General features: G+C 31.9%; 1 protein-coding gene across 2 annotated transcripts in view; it reads right to left on the reverse strand.

Moving 5' to 3' along the window:
* The window catches only part of LOC106478133 (homeobox protein Hox-B7-B-like), a 186,914-nt gene that overhangs the window by 132,879 nt on the left and 34,660 nt on the right, over positions 1-19,375 (reverse strand). Inside the window, exon 1 of one of the 2 annotated variants that reach the window (XM_013938648.2) lies at positions 4,303-4,829. The exons of the other annotated variant lie outside the window; for it this stretch is intronic. The gene's annotated coding sequence lies outside the window, so the exon portion shown is untranslated. Of the gene's footprint in view, positions 1-4,302; positions 4,830-19,375 lie in introns of those variants that run through there. 2 annotated transcript variants of the gene reach the window in all.

The raw sequence follows: 19,375 nt of genomic DNA on the forward strand, positions 1-19,375 counted from the left end.
GGTACAGAAATACAATAAAAATTAGAATACTTTTAAATACGCCTTTCTTTAAAATAAATGAAACAATCAGGCAGTAAGCTTTGTATATTAATTTGAAAAGCAGAGCCCAACAGCCAACAGATAACCATGAAAGAACTGAGATTCCGTTCTTACTGTTCTGCTTGTGGTTCTTTCTCTGTTTCTGAATTGACGTTTAACTCGTTTACTTCTTAAACATTCTAAGAGTTGTGGGATCTGTTTTCAGTACGTAAGGAGTTTTGCAGTTGTATGCCTCCATTTTTGTATGTTATTCTAAATTTTGAGGATTTTCTATAAGAGTAATTTATCACAAAACTAATGTCACTAGAATATTTTCCAATTGAACTGTCGCCAGTTTTCTAATTTACTTTTCATTTCTAACTTTCAAAATACTCAAGTTGTACAGGTAAAGGTTGATTGTATGAAAACAAACAATCGGAATATTAAATATAAATTATATTAATACAATACATACGTTTAAATAATACATTTAAACGTACCAAGGCCTACAAAACTATTTAAAATAAATCAAAACTACTTAAGCACATCAAAGATATCAAACTACTTAAGCACATCAAATATATCAAACTACTTAAGCACATCAAATATATCAAAACTACTTAACTACATCAAAGATATCAAAACTACTTAACCACATCAAAGGTATCAAAACTACTTAAGCACGCACATCAAAGGTATCAAAACTACTTAAGCACGCACATCAAAGATATCTTAAATTGCTTAAATATTTTAAATATTTTGAAACTATACTTAAATACACCAAAAATATCGAAGACAAAATTCAACCATATAAAGAATATCATAGCTACTTAAGTACATCAACGGTGTAAAAAATTACTTGAACATTGATTGCTATGTTCTTTGTTTTATTTAGATAGCGCCTAATATAGCATATGATGTATATATCATGGTACGCAAAAATTACATATTTTTGAAACATCTAAAATATCTTATAATTATATGATACGTCACTTGCTTTAAACAATAATACAAGAACAAAACTATGCAATTTCTGAAGAACATCACGTATTCTGTCCAGAAATCTAGTTTTCTCAGGAATTTTTAGTTCATATATAAGATTCAAACATGAGAAAGTAACAAAATATTTTTGGGGATTGAATATTCTTATCATACACATCGATTTATATGTTACATTGTTACATGTGAACTTGAAAACATTAAATGTAAATACACAACAGAGCAAAACTGAGTGACAATACTTGTTCATATATATAATTTTATGTAAACCATTTTCTTACAAACATGTTTTAGGCGTGTTTTCGTTATGCTTATTACGCACGTAATATTACTTCTATTGTGTATATACTGTGTACTTACTATGAAAAATAAGAAATTCCATATAATTTTAAAGGGTGACGAGGTTCGGTTTAAATCACTTATGCTGGAACTAAACAAAATATATAATGAGGAAACGAAGATGATTAAGCAAGCTGAAAGCATGAAGAAGAACAGTTCACCTCAATGACCATATACAACCATACCAAAGGTACGAGGTACGTGCATATATAAGGTACGAATACCACGAACATTTTATCTCTTGTCTTTTTCAATTACTTTAAATGTACTTTTGAGGTTAATATTTACGGTTGATTTGCGTTTTGTGTCTATTTCTTCTCGGTATGATAAGCTGTATTATACTGCTCCAGAAAATATATATTATTATATAATCTAAAATTTGTGTTATTCAACTTTTTACTAGCTAATTAGTTGGCTTTAATCCATTTATACTTGTTCATTGTTACTGGCCACAAAACAACTTGTGTGATATGAGCGTAAAAAAGATTTTCTTAGAGTAACGTGTAAATGTTTTGCTTGGATATCAAAATATTTTCCATTTATCTATTTAATTTTGTAAACGATAGGTTCATTTTTGTTTTATTTTTTCTTAGAGTAGACACTATTTTTCTGAAAACCGTATCTCCGACTGATAATCAATAGGGCTAATGTTGATTTAGAATGTTAATTGATTATAATTTTTACGCAACTTACAGTTTACACCTTACCTAATTACACTATGAATTGAAGTAAAGTAAAACCAACAGTTCTTTTTCTATTAAGCGTTGTTGGTACAAAGCTACACAATGTGTTATCTATGCTGTGCCCACCACAGGTATTAAACTCCGGTTTTTAACGTTATAAGCCTTCAGAGCTACCGCTGAACCACTAAGGGGCAAATAAATCGAATTTAATTGAACTATTTTGGCTTATAGCAGTATTTCTACAGTTTATGACACTTTTCACAAAGACAAGAAATATTCAAAAAATTCCAAATGAAGGTTGGTTTTGAAATTATCAATCTGCCTGATAATCAGATGATGAAGACAAAAGAATTGCCTATATCAGCAATAGTTTTCAATTTTTAACCATATCCGCTGTGTCTTTTAATCAAAGTCATTTTAGCCAAAGTGAAAATTTAAAGTATTTCCAATTAATGTTAAATCGGAATAACTTTACATTTTATAAATCGCGTTGCTTCTGTGAACGTAGCGAAAGTTTCAATTTGTCGAAATAGACCAACTTGTTCCGCAACGTTTACTATCTAGTATAGAAAAAATATTTATCAGTTTATTTGCTGAAAAGGTCGTAACAAGATGTAAGATAACCCATCGTTTAGTACTTAAAACGTTTTACGACTCAGCTTTTAAACCCCACATGCACACGAGCGTAGTATTTATAAACTACCATTTTGAAACGACATTTATGATCGGACCAATTGGCGAATGTTTAAAGTGAGGGCCTAGCCACTAGTTGAGGCAGAAAGGTTTATTGCTCGTAAGTCGACAAGATATGCTCATTAGGTCACCAAACACGTGTGGTATATAGTAGAAGTGTATTTGTAGCACGAGGATTACCTGAGCCCCTACAGCTTTATTTATCAAGGAGTAAACATAGGACGTTATAAGGAAGCGCAAGCTACTAAGACGGACAGAAACCAGTGATCATGTATGTATCGAATATCTACACGTGACATTAATACCTATAGATTTAATGTGTAGTCCAGGAATATGCGGGATACTACCACATGGGATATACATATATTCGTTTATATATATCTATATATATACACACACACACACAAGAAACTTTAATATTTGTTTTATCAAGGTATTGCACAAATCAAGACTGTCTTAGTCATTTTTGCACAACAGTAAAATATAAATGATCTTTTCTTGAAGTTAACTTTTGGGACATATTTTGGAGCAAACAATATTTTGATAGTGATAATACATTGCGTTAAAATGAAAATATTCGAAGATAAATAATTTTATATCTGATTCAACACTAAAGCGTTATGTTAATCGTGAATTAGGTATTATATCTGATTCAATACTAAAGCGTTATGTTAATCGTGAATTAGGTATTATATCTGATTCAATACTAAAGCGTTATGTTAATCGTGAATTAGGTATTATATTTGATTCAATACTAAAGCGTTATGTTAATCGTGAATTAGGTATTATATCTGATTCAATACTAAAGCGTTATGTTAATCGTGAATTAGGTATTATATTTGATTCAATACTAAAGCGTTATGTTAATCGTGAATTAGGTATTTACGATCAAAGTATCACATCGCCATTTCACCTGTGATTCTTAGAAGAATTACGTTTTTTGTTTGTTTGTCGTCGGAGAACGGCATTTCTTTAGTGCGCTCAGCCTCAATGATTTCTCATTGTGTTCTCTTATTAGTCTACTCCCGCGTGAACAGTCGAAATCTATAGAGGGACACAGGTTCATTGGTATCGAAACGAAATCAAGTCAAGCGCCTTTGATAAATCACGGTCGCCTATTGTCCGTGTCACTTTAAAAGTAGTTGCTCGCGATGCGGCAACACTCTATCAGGAGGACCAACAGTAGGACCTCACCTCGTGACGTCGGCCATTTTCTCGTCTTTGGGGCATCGAAACGCAAAATACAGCAGGTAGTCCTGTGGTGGCCTTGCTTTTCACTGTCTCGTGCTGTCATATTTGACTTTACTTACAGTGAAAAATTGCAAATTTTAACCGATAATCTTTTGAATGGACGGTAAAAAAAAGATTGATCTTATATGCTTTAAGTATGTAAAAAAAAAAATCTTGCAGACAAGCTTTCGGTAAGATGTTATCTCAGCTTTGGCATGTATTGTCGTACACACGCCACGCGATTAATGTTCTCATCAGATCTGATAAAACAGAACTGAATAGTATTGGATTTAGTCCACAGTTTGTTAAATATGAAATAAAAACTGAAGAATGAACCTACCTGACGAGAGAACGAACAGTTGATCATAACAACGTGTGGCTCATTTGAGTTAGCTGCATACTTCACCTATCTTTTCCGTCATAAAATTAGAGTTCGTAAAAACACCTTTCTTACTCTGGTACTTATACGTACTGCGTATAACTTAAACATCTTACTCGTACTCGTAGACGATAAGTATAATTATTTTACAAATTATATATATATAAGTATAGTACTAATAACTAAAAACGAAACTCACACACGACCGTATTTTATTTAAGAAACGATTCTTTGCTTTCGTGGAACAAAAATTTACTAATTTGGAGATTTGTTGGTTTGTCTAGTGCCATTCTCCTCAAGTTATCTGTGAGGTAAATCTCATAGTCTCCGAGTTCCCCGCCGCTCCACCTTCGCTCCTCCTTCCCGACTCGACGAGGATTCTGTCAGAACGTCACAGACATTAGCTGAGCGTGCTTTCCCATATTCTGTTTCTTTGACATCTGTTGCATTGGAACGTATATATCAAACATACAGTCTTAGTCGTAGCTTTCAACAGCGCTTCCTTCACTCTAATGTTAACTAAGAATTCAAACTCACAAAACTCTGCTGTTGTTTTTCTGCATGGTGCAGACGGATCCCAAGCAACGGCTTTCCGGACAACGGCGTTGTAGCTGTTCTACTTTAGACGTAGTATTACGAATACCGGATGCTATGATATATAGACTGTCCTCAAGTACTGATGACGTAGGACTCGTTTTTATTTATTACAACACCATTATCATGCGGAAACTTACTTTATATCTTCTTAACATTTCATCAGTATAATATTGGTGATGATGGAAGCTAGATTACATGCTAGAGGATAGTAGCTGAAGATTACTATTGTCGTAGAGTAAATATGACACAGTAATATCATCCATGAACCAACAAAAACGTCATATTATTAACTAAACTAATAGAGTAAATATGAACACAGTAAAATCATACATGAACCAACAAAGACGTCATATTATTAACTAAACTATAGAGTAAATATGACAAAGTAAAACCATCCATGAACCAACAAAGACGTCATATTATTAACTAAACTACAGAGTGAATGTAACACAGTAAAATCACTCATTAACCAACGCAAATTTCATATCATTAAGTAAACTATAGAGTAAATACGGCACAGTAAAATCACTCGTAAACTAACAAATACGTCAAACTAAGTTTTATTGTGAAACAAAAATACAAAACGAAATCATTTTTTTTACACATTAAATAAACATAGAACACTATGAAACTAATAAGAGATCAAATTAATTATTTAAAAATATGTGTATACGTAGCTCAAATGAAATAACAGTTCGTACCATAATATCTCACCAAGAAGTTCAAGATTTATATACACAATAAGCTTATATAAACACAGGAAAATTTCTGTCTGTAGTAGTTTCTACTTCTATACAAACAAAACCATTTTTATACAAACTTTGTTTTATTTATGTATTCTACATGCGCACGTTTAAGTAGAAGGTACAGCTAGCTTTGATTAACATATTTATTTTGTAGAACAAACAGAAATTTTAAAGCTGTATAATGGGACTGTAACATAGAATAATGAGGGCACGTGAGATAGCGCATGTTGGACACAATGCAAACTTTGACATCACTGAGGAAAACCAAAAGTTGGCTAGTGCACAAGCTTTTGTTGAAAATTAAGTTTATGCGTAAATAATTTCTATGGTACCTATTAATGGACAAAACAACCTAACTATTTCTAAACCTTGAGAACTTAAAACAAATTAGCTTAAGTAAATGTTTCAATGAATACCAAATGATGCCACGTGAACATAGTTTTCTTCATAAACCATTTAGTATTAACGACACAAAAGACCAGTATGTAAGTTTTATATTCATATTTATTATTCGATCGCCTAAAATGTAATAAAAAACGTGACCATATAGCTGTTCTTTTTTATGCGTTGTTAATTTGTTTCATAAAAATGGCGCATTTATATAATTATAGAGCAAACAAACGTTACTTCAAAGTAATATAAGTGTGTATAAATACATACATGTTATGGGAGTGCATTTCTGATGTAGGTGGCATTGTTAGTTTGTTTACGCTTTGCTTAACGGAATTTACCATTTTGAGCAGTCTTGCCAAATCCCATCCAACGATGAATCGGTCATAATATTCTAATTTTAGTAGTTTGGATTCTCAAAACTCTTTTCTAAGGAGCTGGGAGAGTATTACTTAGATTTTACTTGGTGTTTACGGTTCTTATTTGGACTTGTGGTAATCTAAAGAACCAGGTCTTGTATTATCTGTAGAACAACCTCGCGGCCGCAGACTTCTAAAAACACAAGCTTACTTAGGTTTGGTGTCTGCCTACCGGCCTATTTAACAAAACCTTTCTCGGCCAGGACGAAGTTCCCTATCAGACGCCACTGGGGCAAGAATTAGCCGGTTAAACAAGAAGAAAGACACACACAAAAACAATTATAGTTTCAAGCTCAGTTCCTAAATGGAATAGCTCGAGTTAACCCTCATATTCTATATTTCATCCACGTGTATGAGAATGTTTTGAGTATGGTTTTGCTTTCAACAGTCTTGAACTCAAGTCCATTACTTGTTCTGTGGTGGGCTATGTTCACAGTAGATGTTTTTAGCGTATAATTTGGCTAGGAAAGTGTCTAGCGTAAAAGGATTTGCCAGGACGAAGCTCCCTATCAGACGCCACTGGGGCAAGAATTAGCCGGTTAAACAAGAAGAAAGACACACTCAAAAACAATTATAGTTTCAAGCTCAGTTTCTAAATGTCATATTATTAACTAAACAATAGAGTAAATATGACACAGTAAAATCATACATGAACCAACAAAGACGTCATATTATATACATACACCCTCATATTCTATATTTCATCCACGTGTATGAGAATGTTTTTAGTATGGTTTTGCTTTCAACAGTCTTGAACTCAAGTCCATTACTTGTTCTGTGGTGGTCTATGTTTCACAGTAGATGTTTTTAGCGTATAATTTGGCTAGGAAAGTGTCTAGCGTAAAATGATTTGAAAATTTAAATGAACAAGATAGTAAAATGCAACATTAGATGATATAAAGTTATTTAAAATAATGACTTATTTTAATTACTTCACAATGGAGTGAGAACGAACTGAAAAAAAGGCTAAATTATCAGCAACTTCTGATCAAAGCATAGACTAAAACGAAAAGTTAAAGATTCACGAATATTTCAGTTAGTTTTTTGTTTTACAGACACTAACTTAATTATGGAGCTTATTTCTCATTACGAATTAAACAAAGCATACAAGATCAGCTTTGTTATTATTGGTTGTGTAAACACAAAACATTACCCAGAACTAACCTCACGTGCCTTATGGTTGATTTAAAAAAAATTGATGCGATGCATAATTTTATAAGAAATTATGAAAGGAATTTATTTATAAAACTTTACTATATTTCCTTACACAGAAACATTTTGGATTTTTCAGGAAATAGTAACCGACGTTCACGAGAAAGCACAATGGTTTTGGAAGACTCAGGATAGCTGTCAGTCAGTGCTGATAAATCCATTCAAGAAGGTAGTATTTTATTTTATAGTTAAGGAAAAATAGAGTGCCATACTGAACAGATGCGATGGTAAAGTCTCGTTAACACTGCATAAAATATACATTCAACAATCATGAATAAGCAACTTATAACACATGTGTGATGATCATGAAATCGTTTAATGTATTTGGTTTATCTTGTTGATCAGCAGGAAATTATAAATTTATTTCTAACAGATATAGAAACATTATTTAATGTATTTCGTACGTTGAGAACAGACTTTAATGTTTCTCTAAGTTTATGACTGACATTTCCTATGTTATATCTTTATTTATGTTAAGCTCTATCAATTCTTTTTCTCTATACTAATCACTTAGAGCGGTTTATTTCAACTACTAATAAACGATATCTATGAAAAATAAATTATCGATTAAACACTCAAGAAAAAAAATAAAAATTAAGACAGCACTAATAATGTGTTGAAAAGTTATTATCTGGATAACGCAGATCAGTATATTAATAAGGGCATTAAATAAATCGCATTATTATCTCCACCCCATTTTGTTGCTTATTTAAAATGTACCATGCCTAACGTAGGTATGAACTTGTATGGCCCTCCAGTGCCACAGCGGTATGTCTGCCGGACTTACAACGCTCGAAACCGGGTTTCGATACCCGTGGTGGACAGAGCACAGATAGCCCATTGTGTAGCTTTGTGCTTAATTACAAACAAACAAACAAAAACTTGTATGATTATCCATCCATGCACAAATATAACAATTTATTTACAAAATCATTTTAATTATTTAATGAATAAACCTCTAATACAATTCTTAGGTTAACACTAAACTCTCACAAGAATTTCACGCTTTCGACTTCAGCGGTTTCTTAGAAATTATTAATTAAAACTCAGGTGGACAACTACAAGTTTCATTTCGGACGAAACTAACTTACGTCTAAAAATACGACGTGTCTTCAAGTAACAAGACATTGCAATAGGACGTGATGTACGTTTACTAAGCTATCTCTACAGCTTGAACGTTATTAGGGCCACAATAAGGAGTCAAATACTTGGATCATTAGTGTTGCTTTCCACATACTTTCAAATCAGTTATTACTATAAAACTCGTGTTCTACCTTATATAAAATTATGAGCTAATATTTAGTAAGTTACTAACATTATTTTCTTTATTTTCGTTTTCATTCATTTGTGTGTGTATAACTCTTAAATTAAATCTTCATTTTTACCATCGTTAGTCAAACTTTACAAAGTGATCAAATTGTTGACAATTAAGCCATTTTTGAAGAGTATTTGTTAGCAACAGTTACGTTGGTTCTTAAAAAATAACACTGTTTGTAGTTGTTACTCTTTAAGTTGAACGTTGATTAATGCTTTCTTGAATCTTATAATACGTAAAAATTGTTCAACTTTATGGTGTTTTAGTGTTACTCTATAAGTTGAACGTTGATTAATACTTTCTTGAATCTTATAATACGTAAAAATTGTTCAACTTTATGGTGTTTTAGTGTTACTCTATAAGTTGAACGTTGATTAATGCTTTCTTGAATCTTATAATACGTAAACATTATTCAACTTTATGGTGTTTTAGTGTTACTCTTCTTTGCCACAATTTACCTTCTATTTTATTAACATGTTGTGGAATTCCACTAACATATGTAATTCACAGTGTGTTTAGCCACGAACCTCATCAGTTGCAGGGTCAAATTTTACTTTAAAATACTAGGTATAGTTGTTAACTGGGCAGTGGTCACACTGAGACATTATGCAAATATCATATCGCTGGTGAGTTACGTCTCGTCCAATATAAACGTTTAAGGATGGAAAACTCTTGTAACAGGATTTTCATTTGCAATTATTGATTTTTCAGTTGTGTTAGAATGAGTTTAGTTTATAATAACTGAATAATGCAACTACAGTAATTACACAAGTGCTGATCTGTGTATTTATCAGGCATCATTCCAATATGGAAGAGCACCAGTAAAAGAAATTTAGTCAAACGGTTTCCACTGTAAAGATACTTAAAAAAATCTCAGTACTATATTGTAAGGTACATAAAAACAATTCTCAGTAGTACCTTGTAAGGTACATAAAAAAATTCTCAGTACTATCTTGTAAGGTACATAAAACAATTCTCAGTAGTACCTTGTATTAGCTGTCTGATCAGGTATTTGTGTCTTTTTCTTTTAATGTTATTATATCATAAGAATAAACTACTGAGCTTTCTATAAACTTCAAATGAGAATATAACCAAAGATACCTAGAGGTTCAAAGAATATTATATCTTAACACCTGTAATAATGTTTCGAATAAACATCAGATATTATAAATATATCATGCATAACGTTTGTTTTCATGGCCTGATTTCGATTCCAAATCAACTCTAATTGAAGAACAATGTAATAAGATTAACTTTTAAAATATTAATTAATATAATTGTTTTAATGTTATGGTATACATTTTCCACAACAAACTGGCTATAAAAGATTAATGATAATTAATTAATGCTGCAGCTTAAGTATAACGCAAATAATACTTTAATCATTTACATTTATTGTGTTTGAAATATTTTGCAAAAACAAAAGTTTTATTAATATTCTTAGAGCCCATCAGTATCTATATAAAAATAAAACTTCTGGTGCTATATGTTTTTATTAGATCTAGATATTTATTTCCTTTACACAAAACATTGGACTCGTGTTACAGAAAGAATACCAAATAACATGAGCGTTGTTGAATATTTAAGAACGTGGAACTAATCTGACATGAGTGGGCTGTTTCCTAAAAGCATTGTTGCTATGTTAAGAAGCTGCCATCACTTACTAGAAATAACATCACTTTTTGATATTTCACGTCCATTTTAAAATTAATTAGGCTTCTCTTATAATAGGATTGCTTAAAAGTGTGATTAACTGGACATAATTTCTAGCTTTTGTTCTTCAAGACAAACTCCCACTCCAGTACTGCATTAATGAACTCCAAAGCCAATCTGGAGCAATGCTCTCATTCATAAAGTAAACGCTATGGTTGCAAAATATCCTCTGATCTGAAACACAATTGTGTTTAAGCTGGGGATATCTTCTGATATCATTAGCAATATAATAAACAAGGACTTGAAGTCGAAGAAGACACAACCGAAACGTTTAAAAATTTCCAGTCATACCTTGAAATCTCACTAATCCTGGTCTTGGATGATATTACGATATCACCATACAGAGAAGGATCTCTGGACATTTTGTCAAAATCTGGGTCTAAGACCGACCTCGCACAGATTTTTATCGTGACTTCGCAGACATCGAAACGGTGGGCAATGGTTGAGCAAAACTTTTACTGGAGGAAACGGGTTCAAGAGCAACACAGAGCCTCTCTCATCCTTCTTATAAAGTGTGGTTAACACTCACTACACAAAGAGAGATAATATCACAGATTGATATCATGTAGAGATCTTAATTAAAACATCTGAAACTGCTACTATTTTCATGTATGTTAAATTATGGAAGTATCAGCGGCTCGTACATTCCATTATCCTAAAATATTTTCTGAGGAAAAAACTCTTGTTGTGTACTTAACTATGTTCTATGTTTCACTGTAATAGAAGAGTTAACTGTCTAGCTGTTTCTTAAATTAGCCCAGCTATTGTCTGTGCGACTAAACTGTACGGAGAAAGAATTCATTGGATGACAAGACTGTGGAAGGTAAGCCTATTTTTTTTTTCATCATGTGCTACTTTATCAGTGTTAAAAATACTAGACCAAATTAATTATTACCATGATTTTAGGAATTTATGGACGGATGATGCATTGTTTAGATATTACATTCTGAGTAATACCAATATATGTATGTACACATAAATATAAAATTAGATGAAGTTTATAATTACTTAGCTAATGGTAGTGAATTATCTTAGTATAGGACTTCTAATCGTGATGATGTCCAGTTTAGCTGTGTATATGTATTTCTTGAATATAGCATCACGTCAGCTGACGGCAGGTACAATAATGTGTCCATGTACACAATTCAGAGCCGCGGATTTATGTACATATTGGAACATGATTCAGAGCTGCGGGTTTATGTACATATTGTAATATCATTCAGAGCTGCGGATTTATGTACATATTGGAACATGATTCAGAGCTGCGGGTTTATGTGCATATTGTAATATCATTCAGAGCTGCGGGTTTATGTACATATTGGAACATGATTCAGAGCTGCGGGTTTATGTACATATTGGAACATAATTCAGATCCGCGGGTTTATGTACATATTGTAATATGATTCAGAACGCGGGTTTATGTGTATATAGTAGAACATGATTCAGAGCCGCGAGGTTATGTACATATTGGAACAGGATTCAGAGCTGCGGGTTTATGTACATATTGTAATATCATTCAGAGCTGCGGGTTTATGTACATATTGTAATATGATTCAGAACGCGGGTTTATGTACATATTAGAACATGATTCAGAGCCGCGGGGTTATGTAAATATTGGAACAGGATTCAAGGCCACAGGTTAGCCCTATAGTGGAGCTCTGCATTTCGGAGCTGGGTAAAAGTCAAATATATTTAACTACAATCGTTTTTAGTAAGTATAAGAAGTTATAAATTAATAAATATATCCACACACACAAACACACAACATATAAATTTAAGAAAATTCAATAAACAAGGAAATATGAAAATTTAAAAACTGTTTTGTTTATAACATGAAGATATTAGATTCAGTGCTCCAACCCATAAGGAAATACGTACCAATCACGACCTGTTATTACTACGTTCGGATACTGGATATCAAAAATATAAAAACTGATAAAAAGAAAACAAAATCATCATTTAATAGCTAAACACATTTGTTATTTGAAGCTTCTAAGTGGTTTTTTGTGAATAAATATAGAGCAAATTAACCCTTTTTGGTATTTAATAACCATATTCGTCCAAACTTTACTTACAAAATTTAAATAGATTTGTAGCATTTGACAGTAGTGATATCTTATCTTTACTGAACTTTCAATTTAGTTCTAAAACATGTATGTTTTTATCCTCTGACATATTTTTAACTAATTAAGTATGAATGGAAAATCCAGGTCGTTAAAAGTAAACTAAATCCATTTTCCAAAAAATTGGCTTTCTCTATCTTTATGTTTTATTTTATTGTAATTGATCTACTAGGAAGAGAAAATTAACAATATTCATGATTTATAACATAGAGGCGATATGTCACGTTCCAACATTTTCATAGTTTCGTTACAGAAAATCCTTTTTAGAACTCTCCTATTTTCTAATACATTATTATCTTATATAAAAATCAGTAAGTTCGTAGAACAAAATAGCCGAATTGTAGGGGAATTAAATATATTGACCATGACGGAACAGAGAAAAGACTGAACCACATTCAAACATCTCCAGAACTGTGAACAAGTAGCACCTTGTGTTTTATGGTTATTAGCTGAAATAAAAGTTTAGAATTGTAACATTGTATTTTTACACACGCTTTTCGACTTAATATATGCAGCACATCGTCTATAGATTAGATCTAACAATACATGTCAGTTTTGTGAGCTACTTAAAGCACACTATTTAATACTGACCTCTGATCAAAACAAACTAACTACATAAATCAAAAGAAAAAGTCAACACAGCTAATTTAATATATTGTTCACACGTACTTACTTGTAGTGATTAAAATGCATTACTTCATGAGTTGGGTACTCTCGTTGTTAGTGATATATTAGACCATAATCCCAATATCTCACGAGATCCACCTAGCTTAGTAAATTTATTTTAGTTTTAAATCCCCATACTAAACTAACAATGCAAAATAATCCTAATAAACAAGTGTATGATATTAATGAAACAAATAAAACAAAAATAGATATATTAAACTTTCTAACAAATGCTGTTATAAATATCATTAAAGAAAGTATATAAAGTAACTTACTTGCAGTATACATAACACCAGTGGTTTGTTTCATTATCTATCACCGATTTCATGTTCCTGTATTAAGTTTTGACTTTAGTATACATAAAACTTAATACAATACTCTCTAACAACGTCTTGTGACCAATGAAACCCTGTTAAACTGCTCCAATAGTTTGACTTAGACAACTCTGAAATATTGACAAGGGAACTGTGACAAAGTGTTTTGTAACAGTATTATAATATACAAGTGAGCGTTTGACGTAAAAATTATAAACTGGCGACAGGCGAGGTAGTAGCTCTGGTTGTACATTCATGCAAAACAACGGAAAAGTGAAGGACGTTGCTGTAACAGGTGGTACCCGGAAAGGAAAAACGTCTACACACTCCAGTTTCCAGTATATTCATAGTGTATTTTAAACCAAATTGTAATAAAATCCTAGGTGCTACGTGGGGATTATAGCCATCATGTTGGAATTTCTGATGTACATGCATGTAAAGGAAAAAGTACACAGGTTTTTGTATTATAGCATTATTATGCTGTAGATCGACGTCTGTGTTTATCTGTTCAAAACATGGAAAGTTTAACATGCAAACCTCTCCATATGCATTTTTCTTCAGATTAAACGTACGATAAGTTCGTTGATACTCCAGTAGTCTACAGTTTAACAACAGTGATAAATACCCTGTACATAAAGAGTGAAGTTATAGTAGAAACAAAATATTAACAGTATACCAATCACATGTAGCAAACCAGAGCTTCAACAAGAGTACTGAAAATATTACACGTGGAATCCTTCGTGTTCTCAAAAGTTATCTCTTCAAGTAGCCGAGTAGCTTGTGAAACAGAAATGTGATGGGTGTTACAGTTCGCTCTTTATTTAGTTTGGGAAACAAAAATGTGATGAGTGTTACATTCGTTCTAAATGTAGCTTATGAAACAGAAATGTGTTGAGTGTAACAGTTAACTCTAAATGTAGCTTGAGAAACTGAAATATTATGGGTGTTATAGTTGGCTCTTCATGTAACATAAGAAACAGAAATGTGTTGGTTATTACAGTAAACTCTAAATGTAGCTAAAGAAATGGAAATGTGATAGGTGTTACAATTAACTCTAAATGTGGCTTGAGAAACAGAATATGTTGGCTCTTTATATAGTTTAAAAACAGAAATGTGATGGGTGTTACAATTGACTCTAAATGTAGTTTGAGAAACAGAAACATGTTGGCTCTTTATGTAATTTAAAAAAACAGAAATGTGATAGATGTTACAATTAACTCTAAATGTGGCTTGAGAAACATAAACATGTCGGTTCTTTATGTAGCTGAAGCAGTGGGATTTCAGTATTTGTTTTAGCGATAGTTGACGAAATAAAAATGTGTTCGATTGTGCACTTGACTCTTTATGTACTTGCGAGCTATTGATGTACTGGATATTAAATCTGGTTCTTCATTAGTTTAAGAAAGGGGAACAGCTTAAATTTTTATTGTTTGTCTTGGAAGTAGAATTGTATGGTAAATGTGAGGATGATAAAATACATTCTTCATCATCAAAATGACGTGAAATAGAAATTCTACTAATCGTCAGCTGGAAGTAAATTTTTGATTTTATGTCAAATAAGTTATAGATATATTTGATCACTAAATATTTATCTATTGAACCTTACAGATATAGTTAAGTGACAAAAATATTAGCGAAGTTAATCTGGTCCAATTTTTAAGAGAAACGAAAAACTGTGACAGGTAAAAAGTTCTGTAAAAAAAGTGTTTCAGATTTTTATTTTTAAGAGAAAACAAAATACGAAAATTCCTTGAAAAAGAACTGGATTAAGTATATGATATTTAAAAATCTAAATAACGTTACAATGTTCACTCAGTTTCAACGCTAGAATCCGGGTTTCGATAGCCGTGGTGGGAAGAGCAAAGATAACCCATGGTGTTGCTTTGTGCTTAACTTCAAGTAAATTTCCTTATTCTTAAACTACTAAACAATGTATATTATAAAGTAAGACAAATTAATTTCCTATTGAAATATCAAAAGGTATGTCTTTACATAGAAACGTGTTATCTCTAAAATGATTTTAGAATTTTTAAATTCACTTGACCAATTTTTAAATCTTATACGGATTAATAAATGTAACGAAATTCACGTTTGATTGCAGATGGTTTTTATCACATTTTTCTTAAAACTATGGTTTTAGTGATTTCAAACCAAAGACATGTAAAAAGTAGTGTTTCAGATGTGTTTTTGTAGTTCGTCAGAAGTATTTAAAATAGCACCATTAGGCCTAGTAACAGTAGCAAAATATGGAATGCTATGCGTACATACTTCCAATCTGAAATCCGTGAAAGTGAAGCATGTAATAAAAACGTTCAAATCAAATATATATTGTTCTTCACATTTCTTGGGTCTAAAGGACCACTTTGTTGGATACGTTGAAAATTGTTTATTATAGGGACAGTTTTACATACATTATATGCGTAACTGCAAGGACAAGATAAACATAAAAATATTTTTTATGTATATAGTGCAAAGATTTTTTTGGTCGTGACGAAGATTTGTGTATGTTATTGTTTATATACCAATATAACGCAGCTCCAGCTGGGTGTAGCTAGAAATACAAACTGGATTTGGATTTTTTCGACGGTTTAAGGTGATTTTTTCCCCGTAATTTATGCTAACAGAAGGATTCAAAACGTATAATTGTTAAAGTCGTTGAGGAAGTCGTATACTTTTACTGTATAGCTAAATCGTTTACTTATATCTTGATTTTACGTCATCATAGTTATCAAGTCAAGCAATGGACCAGTAATCGGTTGTCGATAGCCGAAATATCTTTCCTGATTACAGAGTAAGACCACTACTGATTGTACACTTAAGCCAGACTAATGCGGGCTAGTGCCCAGCCTCACGTTCCACAATCACATAAACATTTCTCAAAAACAGTAAGAAGAAAGCGCATGCCAGAATCTCAGTCATCATCATATTCTCTGTGATAATTATAATTTTCTGTTCACTGTATCACTCGGTCGGTCTGGACTGGTTCCCTGAGGGAGGGCGGGAAAAAAAAACCCAGCAGGAAAATCTCCGATGAGACAATTCGTCGCTATGGACAATAGAAAATTGGTGATTCATACGACCTAGTAGGGGCCGCGGAGCTGCTGCTGGCCCAGCTTGGATTGTATAATATTATCATAGCTCAACGACCACAGAGCCCTCTAGCAGCGAAAGTTCAAACTACAATGCTTGACAGGGAAGCTTCTGTTGGTGTAATGCTGAAAAACCCACCAGTATATTTCTGATATTTCAGATTTTTATAATAAAACCGTGTAAAGGTTTTTCTTCATTTCGAAAACATATGAACTTTTGAGCCATATGCTCTACATTTATCTATCTTATAATTATTATTGAATTTTGCTTGTATTTACACATGGTTAAAAAAATTGAATCGAACATACTGAACTTCTCACTTATACGTAAAACAACAATTTGTACAAATGTTTAAATAATCAGTGTGATAAAAGCAAGATAGAATTACCGACATAGTTTCTACGTACGCCCGGTCGGGTGTTTAAACACATTTTTCTAAACTATTTGTTCATGAAATTTCGTTTGGAACAATGACGTTACTGGTTACAGGGTTCCTAATAGCACATAACGCACACAAATTGTAAACAACATGACGTTAATGTTTACAGGGTTTCTAATAGTACACAATACACACAAATTGTAAACAACATGACGTTAATGGTTACAGGGTTTCTAATAGTACACAATACACACAAATTGTAAACAACATGACGTTAATGGTTACAGGGTTTCTAACACTACACAATACACACAAATTTTAAACAACATAACATTAATGGTTACAGGGTTTCTAATAGTACATACGCAAAAGCTGTAAACAAATATACCATCAATATTGCAATTAGTCCCATTAAATACTGCAAGGGCCCTCTGTGCATTTGGCATGGGATATAACTTATTTTGCTCTTGTAAAGTGTTGTAAGAAGTAAAAATTTCTCAATATGTGAACATAATATTCAAATATGAACGTAGTACCATTTATGTGTGTAATTTTTTATAGCAAAGCCACATCGGACTATCTGGAGCGTCCACCGATGGGGATCGAACCGCTGATTTTAGCGTTGTAATTAGGAAGACTTACCGCTGTCCCACCGGGATACAGTACCTACCATTTATGAATGGATTTTAGTTTCTGTACAAATGCATTATCAAAGTATACATGCTATTATTTTTTTCTCTGTAATTCATCTTTTTTCTAAAAATGTTTAACAAAAAATGCCAAATTTGAGTTGAAAATTTCTAAAGATATCAGTTCCAAATATAATGTACTCACGTTGAACTAAACATCTACATCACACTTATCATAGTTTCATCAGTTGCAGAAACAACCAATGACATAATATGATGTGTTAAAAGATATCTTTCTATCCTCAACAGAAGAAGAAGAAAAACTACTGTTAATAAATATTAAATATAACTGTCTTACATTATCTCTATTTGTTGTTTACAAAATGAGAACAGTGACAGTATTACATGTTTATTAAGTTGATAATTCAATGTATAAAGTAAAATAAATAAGAATAAAATTTGTGTTGGTGTTCATGGATTCTAGAATCGTAAACCAAGTTTGAATCTGATTACAATGTTTTTCGTTGCCTGCTAATATAAAGGTCTATTTCTTCTACTTCTGTTATTCATAACTGTTAAAATATTAAAAACATTTCAGCTAGTTAGCCAGCTAATTTAAAGAAATGATTACATGATTGTAATTCGATTTTATTTTAACTTTATTTTCAGACAAACAAGGAGCCTTCATCTCAGCCTGTTAGAAACCATGGATGACGATAATATGTCTTCGAAAAAGATGAGGTAGAAGATGCAAATATATGTTCACCTCAGGTAGTTTTGATTATTTATAAAATGTTGTTGTTTTTTATTTAAAATTCAAAATTGTCGTGATATATAAGGATTCTTGTTTTCAACATAAGTCCACTTTACAGGGTGACTTATCTATTTTGGAGAAGTAAACACTAAATATAATCTAAAAAGGCTCTTATAAATACAGTAGGTGTAATGAGTTATGAAAAAAACTAATATTAAATCTAAATCTTTGTATACAAAATACAAATTCTTAATCAGTTTGGTAGTCTGTTAAAGCAGCTTTTTAAATATATACTTGCACCCCCTCTCACACTTATTTTGATCTGTTCTATCTTCTTTACACATGATAAGCTAGTCTCCGGAGGGAGTAAAGTTCGGGGTGGGGGTGGGAGAAAACAGAGAAATATAAGCTGAGTTTCTGTAAAAATAAGAATTTTCCAATAAATTTTATTGTAATAATCAGTACAAGTAGTAGCAAGTATCTAGAGGCAGCAAATTAAGTTTCTGAGGTAAATATAAAAGTTGAAATTACCGAACTTCTAGTGCTGCGTTGTATAAACCGTGAAAGTAAACAATATTATTTAAACATTAGGTAATAAATAAACTATATTATTTGAATATTCGGTAATCTAAATTGAAACACTTCCTATGTTGATTACACTAGTCGTCATAACAACATAACAAGTTT

This window comes from Limulus polyphemus, unplaced genomic scaffold, assembly GCF_000517525.1.
Source record: "Limulus polyphemus unplaced genomic scaffold, Limulus_polyphemus-2.1.2 Scaffold183, whole genome shotgun sequence".
Classification (NCBI taxonomy): Eukaryota; Metazoa; Arthropoda; class Merostomata; order Xiphosura; family Limulidae; genus Limulus; species Limulus polyphemus.